Raw genomic sequence first — 14,829 nt, forward strand, 5'->3', positions numbered from 1 at the left:
GTTCCAGATGTGAAGGATCTTCGTAAGTTGATTCTGAGTGAGGCCCATGATACAGCATACTCTATTCATCCGGGCAGCACGAAGATGTACTATGATCTGAAGGAACGTTTCTGGTGGTACGGGATGAAGCGTTCAGTGGCAGAGTACGTGGCTATTTGTGACACCTGTCAGCGTGTCAAGGCTGAGCATCAGAGGCCAGCAGGTCTGTTACAGCCTTTGAAGATTCCAGAGTGGAAATGGGAGGAAATCACTATGGACTTCATTGTTGGATTGCCTCGTACTCAGAAAGGGTACAACTCCATTTGGGTAGTAGTGGATCGTCTGACGAAGGTTGCTCACTTCATTCCAGTGAACACTACTTACTCCGGTGCTAGACTTGCAGAGTTGTACATCTCTCGGATTGTCTGCTTGCATGGTGTGCCCAAGAAGATCATATCTGACAGAGGGTCTCAGTTCACTTCTCGGTTCTGGGAGCAGCTCCATGACTCATTGGATACGAAGCTGCGTTTCAGTACAGCTTATCACCCTCAGACAGATGGGCAGACAGAGAGAACCAACCAAGTGTTGGAGGATATGTTGAGAGCTTGTGCTATTCAGTACGGTACTAGTTGGGATAAGTGCCTATCATATGCTGAGTTCTCATATAACAACAGCTATCAGGCCAGTCTGAAGAAGTCCCCCTTTGAGGCATTGTATGGCAGAAAATGCAGGACTCCTCTCTATTGGGATCAGATTGGTGAGAAGCAGCTCTTTGGCCCTGAGATCATAGATGATGCAGAGCAGATGGTTCAGGCTGTGCGAGAGAATCTGAGGATTGCACAGAGCAGACAGAAGAGCTATGCAGATGGCAAACGGAGGGACCTGACCTTCAGTGTCGGTGATTATGTGTATCTGAAGGTGTCTCCGACGAGAGGAATCCGCAGATTTAATGTCAAAGGGAAGTTAGCACCTCGGTATGTGGGGCCATTCAAGGTGCTAGAGCGGAAAGGCGAAGTTGCTTATCGCCTGGAGTTACCTCTCACCCTCTCAGGAGTTCATGATGTCTTCCATATATCTCAGCTGAAGAGATGTTTGCGAGTACCCGAGGAGCAGGCACCCCTGGATGGAGTGGATGTCCAGGAGGATCTGACTTATACTGAGCATCCGGTGAAGATTCTGGAGACATCAGAGAGGGTTACTCGGAACAAGCGCATCAGGATGTGCAGAGTTCAGTGGAGTCATCACAGTGAAGCTGAGGCTACATGGGAGCGAGAGGATGAGCTGATGAAGACCTATTCAGATCTCTTTGCTAGCCAGCCCAGCTAAATCTCGGGGACGAGATTTCTTTAAGGGGTTAGGGTCTGTAACACCCTAATTTAAATTTCAGCATTTATCAATAAATTTAATTGGCTTTATTTAAATTTCTAAGGTTTATTGTGTTTAGTTGGCATTTAATCTAATTTTTGTTCCTTAAGTAATTAAAAATTTATCATAGGTTTAATTTTTGTGTTGCATTCATGCTGGTGCATGGTTTTGTTTTGTTTGTTTGTATAGGAGTTGAATTCAAATTCATTTGAATTCAAATAATTTTGAGTTGAGGGGAAAGGAAAAGATTTAGAAAAGGAAAACCAGCCAAAACCCAAAACCCGGCCCAAGCCTTTCCCCGCGGCCCATCGGCCTGCCCTTCCTTCCCTGGCGGCCCAGCCCGCACACCACCTCCTCAGCCCGCGCGACGCGCCAGCACGGCCCAAGCACGCGGCCCACTCCTCTCCTCCGCGCGCACGCGCCCACGGCCCGCTCGCCTCGCGCCCACAGAGCGCGTCGCCCCGCTGCCACCTGGACCCCACCCCGCCAGCGACCCAGCCGGCCCACCAGCTAGCGCCCACGCTCACTCTCTCTGCCACGCCGGGCCCGCGCGTCAGCGCCTTCTCCCTCCTCCCGCAACCGCCGTTCACACACCGGCCTTCCGCCCGCAAATCTCTCCGGCTTACCAAACTCGAGCGCGGACGCCGAGATCCCCGCGCTAGCTCCTTTAAACCGCCCAGCGGACCCCCGTATCCCATCCATCCCACGCGCCGCCGTAAACCCTAGCAGCCGCCTCCACCAGCTCCGCCCCACGCCACTCCTCTGCACCGCCGTGTTTCCGTCGCTCCGCCGCACCGGGGCCCGGCCAAGCTGTGCATCGGCTCCGCCTCGACGCCTGGAGTTTCCCCAAGCCGCTGCACTCCGCTCCGACCCCTGCATTAACCTCGACACCGACCTCCGCCACACGCCGCCGCGGAACCCCATCGCCGGCGCCGCTACATCATCTCCCCGTTCACTAAACCCCCTCGGTGAGCACCCCAGAGTGCCACGCCTCCGTTTGCGCCACTCCAATTAGGCCGTAGGCTACTCTAGCGCGCCGGGCACCGCACGCCGTCGATGCTCCGCCGCACGCACCCTGCACCGCCGCGAGTCCTCAACCGAGCCGAAATCTCCCGACCTGAGGGCACAGATGGATTACAAGTTTTCCGCCGATGCTCCTTGACCCAACCGCGACCCGAATCGAGTCCGGGAACACCGGATTCGGTTTGCGCCGGCGACCCTCTGCCGCGGAGCAGAGCTCCGGTGACGTCCCGCCGCCGTCCCGCGCGCCCAAGTCACCCCGGCCGCCCGATCTGAAACCCACGCCCCTGATTAGATCCAAAGCTCATCAAATCCCAACCCTCAGATCCGAATCCAACGGCCCAGAACCCTAGATACCGGTTCGGCCTGGCAAACTTGATAAAGAACCCCTACCTTTCTTCGTATTCAACCCGAGCTCCTGGCCAGTTCAAAAGAAATTAGGTTTAGGTCCTGTTTTATTCACGTAGCCCCCTGAGCTTCTTAAGAATTGAACCCACCAGTCCACCCTTGGTAATTTTATGTGTCAGACCCTGGATCTATAGTTTAATTATGTTTAGGCCCTCGATTTTTGCAGAAAACCCCCTGAAAATTAGTTTTTATCGCAGATAAGCCCCTAGAACTTGTTTAGGCCTAGTTTATGCGTTTTAGCTCCGATTTAGGCGTTCTTTATATTCACGCGATCGTTGTAATGCGTAGAATAGTTTTAGATTAGTTTAGTGTGCTGTTTTTATGTATTGATGTACTGTTTCTTAGTTTTTGTTAGTGTTTGCTTGTATGCTTATTATCGTGCATTGTTTTGGCCATGTGTTCGTGAGTAGACGTTGATCCATCTGAGGAGCCCCAGTACCAGTACCGGGAGCAGCCGTCTTCCGAACAGTTTGAGCAGCAGCCAGAGCAGTACGAGGAAGGCAAGTATAACATGAACAACCTATCACTTTTAAATACAATTTCATACTGCATTTTAATACTGTATGCCTATAAGGACTTTCCTAGCCACTTTATACCTTTATATATACCTTTGGGTTGCATTTTGGTTAGTTGTGCTAGGTTGCTGCGCTACAACATATTCTGGTCCTTTTTAATTAAATTGATTAATGTTTTACTTGAATTAAATTCTGAGAGTGGCACTTTGTGTGGCTTGAGTGGCTCACTTCTCGTTAAAATTGGTTTTGTTAGAAACATGGTTTAGGGGGCCAGCACGGTGCTTAGTGCTTGGTTGGCCACTCTCCATAAGGACCGGTTCATAGAGCGACAACCTGGGACAGCAACGCTACCACAAGACTGGAATGGGACGGTCTTGGCTTACTAATTAGGCCATTTTGGTTCGGGAGTAACTTACCAACGGGGCATGGGGGTGGTGAGCTTCAATGGTGGCCAGGCTACGAGGCTGGTCTGTGTGTCTTGTACCCCCTCGAGGTGGTTACCATGGTTGCGGAGCCTGATTCCTTAGCGGTTACACCTTACCAACGTGTCCTTTGTAACGGCCTCGTAGTGAGTCGCTAGTCATCTCACCTAAGGAAGTGTGATGAACAACTGGCGTAGCTCACGACTTGTGGGTAAAGATGTGCAACCTTTGCAGAGTGTAAAACTGGTATACTAGCCATGCTCACTATTATGAGCGGCCCAGATCCTCCTTTTGATTAGTGGGGTTGTCTCCTTCCGACGAGGGAGGTGCTTCTCGGGGTTACCTTGGTGGCTTGGTTTCGGTTTGGTTCTCAGTAGTATTATGTTTAATCTTGATTAATTACTATGTAACCGGGTTAATGGTAATTCATCAACTCGTAGTAAATAGTTTTAATAAAATTTTGCCAAGACTTAAAAGCTAATGCAGTTGAGTCAGCCAACCTTAGAGCCTCATAGTTTGTGTTATACTTGTTGAGTACAAGTTGTGTACTCACTCTTGCCTCTTCTCTACTTTTTCCTCTTGGTTACGCTACTGCTGCTCAGTTCCTTGCCGACGCGAGGGAGTTCGCTCAGCGCTACCAGGACTACGAGGACTTCTAGGTGTTCGTCTCCCAGTCGACGTCCCTGTGGCGCCCTGCTTCAGCTTCGGAGAGTTTTATTCGTATTTTGTACTTCGCTTCCGCTGTATCAGACATTTATGTCATTATTGTAATAAATAACATTCGTATTCGCTTTATTATGTCTTTTTACGTGATATGTGCTATGATATACTGTTCATTCTGTTGTATATACGTGTGACTTGATCCTGGCACGTATATGATTGCTCGGTTTATGTTCTTTTATAAACCGGGTGTTACAGAGTGGTATCAGAAAAGAGAGCTTTAAGGGGATGTCCTATCAAGAAGTCGAAGTTGAGATCTTCGAAGATATGGAAGTTCAGACAGATTTTAACATCATTGTGCCATAATGGCACATCGGTGATTATCCCATAGCTGCTCGTAAGAGAACCTAAAGGTCTCCTGAGCTGTCTGTCTGTCGGAGTGAGTTTGTAATTGCCTAGAAAAGCTAAGGCAAACTCATCTGACATGAGATTAGCTCCGATAGCGGGACTATAGAGAGCGTCCACATTTTGATTTTGGAGATGGCAACAGAATGATGTGGAGGGAGAGTTTAGATAGATTGGAGATACGGATGACTCTCCTTCCTGCAGCCATTCGTTGCTGATCAATGTGACACCTCTGGTGTCAGTTTAACCAAAGCTAGTCAATTAACATAACTTCACACACAAATGAGCTAAGAAAACTTAGATAAGAACCCTATGTCTAGTTCTTGCAAACTTATGTGTAAATGTATGTGTGCATGTGTTTGAAAAACAATAATTGGTACCCTTTTAAACTTGACTTGACATGTGTCGTAAATAAGGCAATAAAATACACCTTTCATAATGAGCTATAAACTTTCTATGCAAATCAAATTCAAACTAGAAAACCATCACATGAAATGATTAATGGAACCATTCTTGGATTTGTGAAGAGCTACTAATTTAAACAAATCAAATAAACAAGAGTTCTATTTCTAGTGTTAAGGAAGTTAAAATAACTTCAAACCAATGCAAGGAAGCCTATGAAAATGAATAGACATATTCACCATGTCATGTTAAACAAAAACCTAGTTGAAGCCTAGGAGTAAAAGTGCCAAAATTCACATGAAATGATAAGTACTTTAGATGGAAGTTTTTGAAATAATTAAATAACTCTCAAACCATTCCTCTAATGAAAAAGTGCATAAGACGAAAGTTGTAGATCTCGAAAAACTGAGCAAAAGTGATATTCAACACTTTTTCATTTGAGGCCAAGATGGGGGAGAAAATTAGAGTTTACATAACTGGATTTTTGAACTTCGAGAAAATTACAGAACTGCCACTGGCCGGTTCTTCAACCTCTCGCCTCCCTGCGCTCGGCCTACGGGCAGCGCCGTACGCCTGCGAAGCCACCTGGCCGCCCCACGCGTCGCAGCCCGACCCAAACCACCCTCGAGCGCCCCCTGTATTGCCGAAACCAGGCTCCCCTGTCGCTCGCGGAGGTCGCCACGCGCCCCCACCCTTCCTGTGTTGCCACGACGCCATGGCCGGCCACCACTGCCGCCAGTCCAAGCTCCCCGGTTCTGCACTCCCCCAGCCCCGCATTGCCTCCCAGGCGAAGGAAACCGGCCCCCAGTGACACCCATGCGCCTATAAAACGAGCCCCTAGCCCCCTCGCGTGCCCAGACCCCATTTCCCAATTCGCCGACCGCCATTGCCGACGGCAAGCTCGAGCTCGCCGTGGCCAGGCCATCCCCGAACCCCATTGCTTGTTTGGACGCCACCAAAACCTTCCTCGCCTCTCACTGGTGCTGTACACCCGGTCGAACACCGCTGGAACCCGCCGGAGCATGGACGCCGGCGAGCAGAGCCACCGCCGGCCGCCCCTCTCCACGGACCCGCCTCCTCCGACCCTCTCCCGACGAGCCACGACCACCCAAAGGTAGCTCTCGAGCCCCTCTCCATTTTCCCCCACTTTCCCCTCGCCGCCAGCGACTCTCCTCGCCGGAAATCCTAGCGCCGCCGCCCCTCTGTTCTGTGATTTTCGCCAGGGACCTCCCTGGAGAAGAAACAAAAGTTCCAGGGGTCCAAATGAAAAGTTACAAATGAACTCAAAAACAGCAAACTTCAAAAATGCCTAGAAAATCGTATAAAAATCAGAAAAATGCAAACTAAAATGTTCTGGAATCCTTAGAACAAGAAATACAACTTTTGTTACATTCACATGTTCATATTTTGCTTTTATTTTAATCTGAGAAAAAGAATAAGAAAATCACCTTATGCATGTTCGTGAAGTTCTACTCAGCAAATGACCTTTATTTATGGATATGTTATCACTAATATAATATTAAGATCACAGTAAAAAGATGACACCCAACCAAAATATTTATCATATTGGAACAATCAAGATTCTCTAATCTATTGCTAGCTTTCTCGAATTAATACTGGAAAATATGCACATGAACTTGCTCTGGAATTTTTACTACATGCATGTGAAACTGAAACCCTGTTAATACCTAAATTTCAGATTTATTAGAGTTCATTTACTATATACCATGTTTTATGCTTGTTTAATCAACTTAATTCTTCATATATAGTTCTTATGCTCATAAAAATCTATATTTATTTCTGAAGTCTCTTTTTAGCTCTGTGTTCCTGTCTAAAAATTTTGAGGTGCAGTTCCTGAGTTTTGCTTTGGTGAATAATCATGCTTAGCATCTTAGGGCTAGATTTACTATTTTTGTTCTGAGTAATCTATACCATAACTGATTTTAATTTTTGGATATGATCTTGTTTACAGTATGTTCTATCTGTAATAAAAATTTCATATGCAGTACTGATTAAATGCACCTTGAGAAATTTATGCTAAATCATGTTAAGTTAAATGCATAACTAATTTATCTGGTGGTTATAAAGCTCGATACTTTTTCTGGAGTATGTTTAGCTCATGAATAGGATCTGGTAAAAATTTGAGAATCATATCCCTAGCACAACTCTCTGGTGAATTAATCTTATTTAATGGCTTGTTGTTTTTGTTCTTTTTATTACCTCAGCTGTATAAGTGAATAAAATCTAGAAAAATTACAGTACTGAGTAGATGCTTGGTAGATGCTCCCATAAAATTTGTAGCACCAGAAACCATGTCAAACCTTCTGTGCAAAAAGGTGAAGCAACTAGAGTAATCTACCTACATGAGTTAGTAGTGGTAATTGCTTTATGGTTAGATGCTGAAATTTATACATGAATGCTTAAATTCGGATCTGTGTTACATTAATTTTTCATCACTAGCTCATGAGTAGATTTGTTGCTATGAAATAGTGAAAGCATGCTATGTTTTAATGATAAAAATGAAAACCAAACCACACAGCTCTTTTATGAAGTAAAGTGAATTTAATAACTACTCTATAAACGATTGCCCAGAAAATAAAGTTAACTAAGACCACCACAACAAACACATGCTATATCGGACTACAACTTTATAGAGAAGGAAAGAAATATGTTTATATCATGTTGTAACAATATCATTTCTGCATGCATATAGAAACGGTAAATCTACTCGACGGTGATTACAAATTGGTGCCCGCGAATACTACCACTACGGAGAGTGTCTCTCTTAATTATACTGACTTAAATCAAGACCCGAACCAATGTTCGGAAGAGCCCAAGGCTACCTTTGAACAGTGCCCAAGAATGCAAGCCCCGGTGCATAATCCCATTATTTTACGCATTATATTCATCTTACTATTTGTATATGTTGTAATAATTTTATTGCACATTTACATTTTCTAGGAGTTGATCGAAAACCTTAGGTGCATGATCCCTAGGTACCTATGTTTGTTATCCGGATCCTTTTCTCGACTAGTTGCCCCACTAACTAGGTACGACAAAAGTCGAGAGGTTTCCTGCCTTTCGCGAGATTATAGGAGTTGACTGACTATAATTCCTGCTGAAATATAAGGACAACGGGCGGGGTTGTGTAGTTGTGATACCCCACTGGTGTAGTCAAAAATGGCTAAGGTCGCGGTGTGTGGCTCATTTCGTTAAGCGTTTGAAAGTACTAGCCACATACCGAGAAATATGGTAATCGGTAAGCTGAAGTACCTGATTGGACCAGCGAGTGGAACGATCTCGCACCCTCTTGGTAGAAGTAGGTTTTATTTTTGTCCGGACGTACGGGTGCAGAGTGGTCGGACTCTGTAGTCGGGGAGGGTGTTCCGGATCCACGGACTGGAAAGAAAGGGGAAATGTTGTGTGGGTGACTTGGTTCCCATACGTGTGGTCTAGGTTCCCCGTGGCCAGGTTGAAATTCGATTCGGAATCGTCCGCCTCTCACGGCATGAGATTCTTAATGATTTCGGTCACATAGAGTAACAAGTGGAACATGATGATGATAATACTGCTGGTTGATTAAATGATTGCTCTACCATGTTTGTGTAGAGTTGGATGCAAACTTAGAATGGTTAATCTAACTAGAAGATGGCTAAATAAAATCTGAAAATAAGGATCAACATTTAGTGGCGTTTTTGGCAAAACAAACCCCACCAACCAAAAAGCCTTGCATGTCTAGTTATCGGACTATGATATATTCGGAGACGGGTCAGTCTTGCTGAGTATTAGTATACTCAGCCTTGCTTGTGGCACTGTTTTTCAGGTACTAACTTTGAAGATCTGTTGCGAGTCTTACTTGGTCGTGTACCTTGCCTCCGGGCTGGTCTGTTGAGTGGGATGGCCCTTCAGCTGGTGCTGATCACCCTCCCGCTGAGTGACGCTTTCGTACGGGCTTTATCGATGCCTCACATATGTCGCTAGTTATCTTTTACTGCTTCCGCTGAACGATGAGACTTGAATAATTGAGTAGTTGGAACTCTGTAGTACTTTACTACTCTAAACATGGTTTGTAATAAAATTTCCTTTCCGCTGCAATCACTCTGAGATGTATGAAATGTTCTGTGTTGTAATCTCTGGGCTCATCTTCGTGTGAGTGTTGTCTGCTGATCCTGGAATAGCGTGGCTTTTATCGAGGCTTCACTCGAGGAACTACCGGTGAGTGCCAATTTGGGTCAGAGTTGCTTAGCAACAAAGATCAGTGCACCCGGGCCCTAGTAGTTTTGGGTGGTTCTGCCGCAGCTGGCATCAGAGCTCGCAGACAGCCTACCTAGAGATGACAGCCTCGGTTTTCAAAACAACAAATTAAAACTTGACTTCAAAACTACTAAAGTTTTTGAAAGAGTTTAGGATCTCCAAGGACAAGTCTATGACGTAAAGCCCTAGGGAATCTTATGGGTATAATCAGGTGGCTTATTTTGTATGGCTAACTTCCAGCACATTACTTTTCAGTATTTAAATTCTGCAATTTAAATTCTGCAACTACATCGTCGCCGCGGAGGTATGGTTACTCAGTCAGCTGATGGAGTCTGACCTTCCCGTCGGTGATGTGAGCCGAACGCTGGAGCTCAAGTAGTGGCCTACTTGAGCTGCTGCCCATATACCAACTTTGGTTGATTATATGGGGAGTAATAGTTCGAAAGTGGAATTCAATTCCCCGTCAAAGACGGTACACAGTCAATACGTTTCGATGACGTATGCTTAATGTTGTCCATACGGTGGGAATTGTATGGATACCGGTTCTATAGTGATCGGTAATGTATGGGAACGCTTTCGTGAGTGCTGGCACGAAAGGTTCATTTTATATACTGTCAATCTTCTGCAGGTATGCTAACTCGAAATCGAATTTTAGGCTATCTAGCTATATCGAGTAGCTACATAGTGAGAGACGTATTATGTATGCCACGGAAGCTAACCACGTAAGTCCAATGTTATTTGGCAATTCTTTTCTTTGGTGAGGATGGTTAAGATCTGCATTCATCCTCAAATCATCAGCAAAGAAACCTTTGGAAGAAATTGTAATCGAAAAGGTCACAAATCCATCATTAAGGATCATCTAGCAAATCTGTGTAATCTGGAAATTCTGGTTTCCTCAAATTTTTAAAATATGAAAATCACTTCAAATCAAGTTTGGGTTGTAATATGAAATGTAGCTACGCAAAATTCCAAGCTTTTGTAAAAATATGAGAATTTTTTAAGCTTCCTACCTTAGTGTTTTCAAATTTATAGTAACCCTATGCAAATCTGTCAAGTTGGAACAGTCTGCCTAAACTGAATTTTTCGACCACCTTAAGATGCTTATCTGAAAAATCGTACAGCATAAAAGTTGTAGGTAACTTGATTAAGAACTCACTGTAAAATTTTGAATGATCTTTGTTTAGTTGTTTGGTAGATATGGTCAACTTTCACCCTCTCTGGACAATCTGTTTTCTGGTTTCACATCACTTCAAAACATTGAGCATATAACCTTGTTAGGATCTGAACTGGCCTTATCAATGACTAAATGAAATGTTCCTCACTACCTTGGGCATCCTCTGTAATATTTTTAGAATTTTTAACCAAGTAGATTGTCCTTGGTGAAGAAAACACTAGCTCTCTGTTCGCTGAATTTTCTGGACATACAGTAAGGAAGACTTTTAAGGAAAAGACCATCATAAGGTTTTAATTAGACTTAGTCTTGACTAGAAAAGTTGTGCACAATGATATTAGGAATGCCCTAGAAAAATTTCAAAAAATTTTGGACCCCTAAAATTTCAAGTTATGAAACTCTAAGGTTGCTTCCGGAACAATTGAACTCTCATTGTCTAGTTTATACCCTACGGATAATTGCTGAAATTTCACCCTTGTAGATGACTCTTCTTGGCTATGAGTTGAGTAACCAAGTGGTCACAAATTTCATGATCTAGGCTCTCACAAATTTTCAAATCCATGAAGCTAGTATACTCCGAGCTATAGACGAAACACTATTGCTAACCTGCTAAAAAAACAGCCAGAACAGAGAAGCAAAGACCGAATATTTCAACCATCTTAACCATTGTTTTAGCCTTGGGGTTGAATACCAAAGTTGTTCCAAATTTCCTAAGCCACATTCCTACAAAATTTCAACTTCATTAGATGTATATAGTCGGAGTTATGCCCTAAATACCGAGATTCTGTTCAGAAAACTAGAGGTATAGTAATGGACAATTTCGACCATCTCACTCTTAGAATTAGCCTCTAAGTTGACTACTAAAGCTGTAGCACATGAAATTATCTAACACTTGTCAAAATTTCAAGGCATTTTGACAAACGGAACACGAGCTATGAATTTTCTCATAACCTGCAGCTTCTTGCACATTCGGTTAACCATGCCTTTCGAGTTCTACTCATCTGCCCATCTATCCTTTGAATCATACCAATGTTAGGGACCATATTGCTGGTGTTAAGCCTTCCATATTTTTGAAGCACATTGTCCATCAACCTTTGGATGCTGGTTATCAATAGCTCAACAAAAAGAAGAATGGCACAATTGATGACTAAAATTACGTGGACGAGTTGAAGGAATTCTCATTGCCCCTCTTGCTCAAATGGGTCTTTTGAAAACTAAAAATAGGTGCACAAAAATGCTAGAATATCATGCATAATCATGACTGCAACATTCATGCAATACTTGTAGCAAAAGTACTACCGATGCATTGTTAGTGCATTTCCATGGTTAAACCACTTATGCATCTAGGAAGGAATTGTGAATATTATCTGGCTCTTCATCTTCCTTTCTTGCCACAGCATTAATTGGGTTGCTATGTTTTTAACTTGTCGTGGTGTTCGTCACTAACCTAAGGTGCCGCAACGGAACCTAGGGCCTCGTGCGTGCTACCGCAACACGATTGTGCTACTAGGTGCGTGCTGGTATCTTGGTCTGTGATAGCGACTCCGTGGCAATCTATTTTCTCGCAACCTGAATAATGTGTTGATTTGTTGAGTTCTATTTTGGTTCAACAAAAATTAAGAGTACTTGCCTGACCTTCCAGTAGCTAACCTACATTACAACCTGAGCACCCCATGCCCACATGCATGATCATTCTACCAAATAGATATGCCCCATCATGCATGAAAACCATGTGCATCAGAAGTTATACACTAGGAAAACGCCCATCATTCAATAGTATCGTGACAAATGCATCATGCCGTGTGCATCATGTCATCAATGCATAGATCATTTTATCTGTGCAGTGCATCCCCACACATATATTACCTAGGTGCGTTGCTTCATTACAACCAAACACCTGCAGCTAACTTATCAATGTGTATCATCAATCTCATGACATATTGGCATCTCCACCATACATCATGACATTAAACTAGTGTGCATTTTTCTCAAAACATGTACCAACTCCATTAAATCATCTTAAACAATAATGTCTTGAGAAAAGTTTGTTTCTACCGAAGAATAAGATCTCCATACTAGAAGGCTGTCAGATGTAAGCCGACCAGCAGGTACAGAAGGAAAACCCAAATCTTAGACCTGGCCAACTACCTCAAAATAAGTTGAGCCTGTGTAACAAAATGTAGTAAAACAAATCTCCTTACTGCTGTAAAATTTTGAAAATTTTGGAGAATTGTAACCCTCTAAAATTCAGTCTTTTGGTAAACCCCTATGATCCTACCAACTTGTAGCAGTCTGGCCACATGAATTTTTTCGACCCACTTAAAAGCTTTTCCTGAGAAAACGTTCAACATTAATGTTGTTTATAACTGAGTATAGAAGATACTGTAAAATTTTGAGAATTTTTAGTCATTATAATTGGTACTTACAGTCAAAATACTAGCCCTCTGTTCAGTCTGAAATCTGGGTCAACCTTCCTGCAAACACTTAAGGATTTGACTATCTTAAGCTCTGTTTCTAAGTTGGAGTTGACTAGAGGAAATGATCACTATTATCTTAGGCACCTACCATAAAAATTTGAGAATTTTAGGACCTTGGATTCCTCAGTTATGATCAATTCTATCAACTACCCAGAATCTGTCCTGTGAAAATCATCAAGTACAAGCTCTTCTAAAGAATGGAGAAGCCTAAATGTTTTACTGCGACAAGGATAGACTTGTATGGTTTGAATCTCCATAGTGGATCAACTGAATCGTGATCTCTGAAAACCAATTCTTGATAGGTCACCCCTTCCAAAGCTTTCCAGTCACTTGAGTATTAACAAAGTATATCAAGATCCTAGGCAAAATTTCTCGCTAAATATATCTCATAACGCTATACCGAGACCACTTATAAATACCTGTTACACTCCCACTTTTACTAATGCTGGATTTCATGATTGGTTTGCCAAGCACCTCTCTAAGACCTGATTCCATATGGATCATTATTGACAACCAACACTTTTTTTCTTCAATTACACAGTATTCATACTACCAAGAAGTGAGCCGGTATTCCTCTTGATCACATTATGGTCTGCATATCACACCACATAGAATTAATTCCAATGGTGACGTTCAATTCCTAGCGCTTTTGGGCAATCCCTTGCAATCTTCTCCTGTCACCAAACTGATCCGAAGTTCAGCTTATCATCCTCGAACCGATGGCCAAACTGAAAAGTGGACCGAATCTTAAAAGACATGCTAAGATCTTACATCATTCATTATGACAACCATGAAGACAAATGCCCGTTTTTAGCAGAGTTCTCACCCAGCTATCAAGCAAGCTTGAAAATGGCACTATTTGAAGCTTTGTATGGTCAAAGGTGTCGAACTCCTCTGGGTTTGTCACAAACCGAAGACCACTAAATATTTGGACCAGACTTGATCATTAGGCAGAATAACAACCAAAGATAATACAAGAAAATCTTAAAGCTACCCACTCTAGCCAAATGAGTTATTTGGATAAAAAAAAGAAGAGAAAATCTTTGCAACTCGAAGTCGGTAATAATGTCTACCTTCTAGTTTCACCAACCAAAGGCGCACACACTGTCCACACTTAGCTTATTTACTTGAATCTCGGGACGAGATTCTTTTTAAGGGGGGTAGGCTGTGACACCTCTGGTGTCAGTTTAACCAAAGCTAGTCAATTAACATAACTTCACACACAAATGAGCTAAGAAAACTTAGATAAGAACCCTATGTCTAGTTCTTGCAAACTTATGTGTAAATGTATGTGTGCATGTGTTTGAAAAACAATAATTGGTACCCTTTTAAACTTGACTTGACATGTGTGGTAAATAAGGCAATAAAATACACCTTTCATAATGAGCTATAAACTTTCTATGCAAATCAAATTCAAACTAGAAAACCATCACATGAAATGATTAATGGAACCATTCTTGGATTTGTGAAGAGCTACTAATTTAAACAAATCAAATAAACAAGAGTTCTATTTCTAGTGTTAAGGAAGTTAAAATAACTTCAAACCAATGCAAGGAAGCCAATGAAAATGAATAGACATATTCACCATGTCATGTTAAACAAAAACCTAGTTGAAGCCTAGGAGTAAAAGTGCCAAAATTCACATGAAATGATAAGTACTTTAGATGGAAGTTTTTGAAATAATTAAATAACTCTCAAACCATTCCTCTAATGAAAAAGTGCATAAGACGAAAGTTGTAGATCTCGAAAAA

Source organism: Panicum virgatum, chromosome 4N (genome assembly GCF_016808335.1).
Source record: "Panicum virgatum strain AP13 chromosome 4N, P.virgatum_v5, whole genome shotgun sequence".
Classification (NCBI taxonomy): Eukaryota; Viridiplantae; Streptophyta; class Magnoliopsida; order Poales; family Poaceae; genus Panicum; species Panicum virgatum.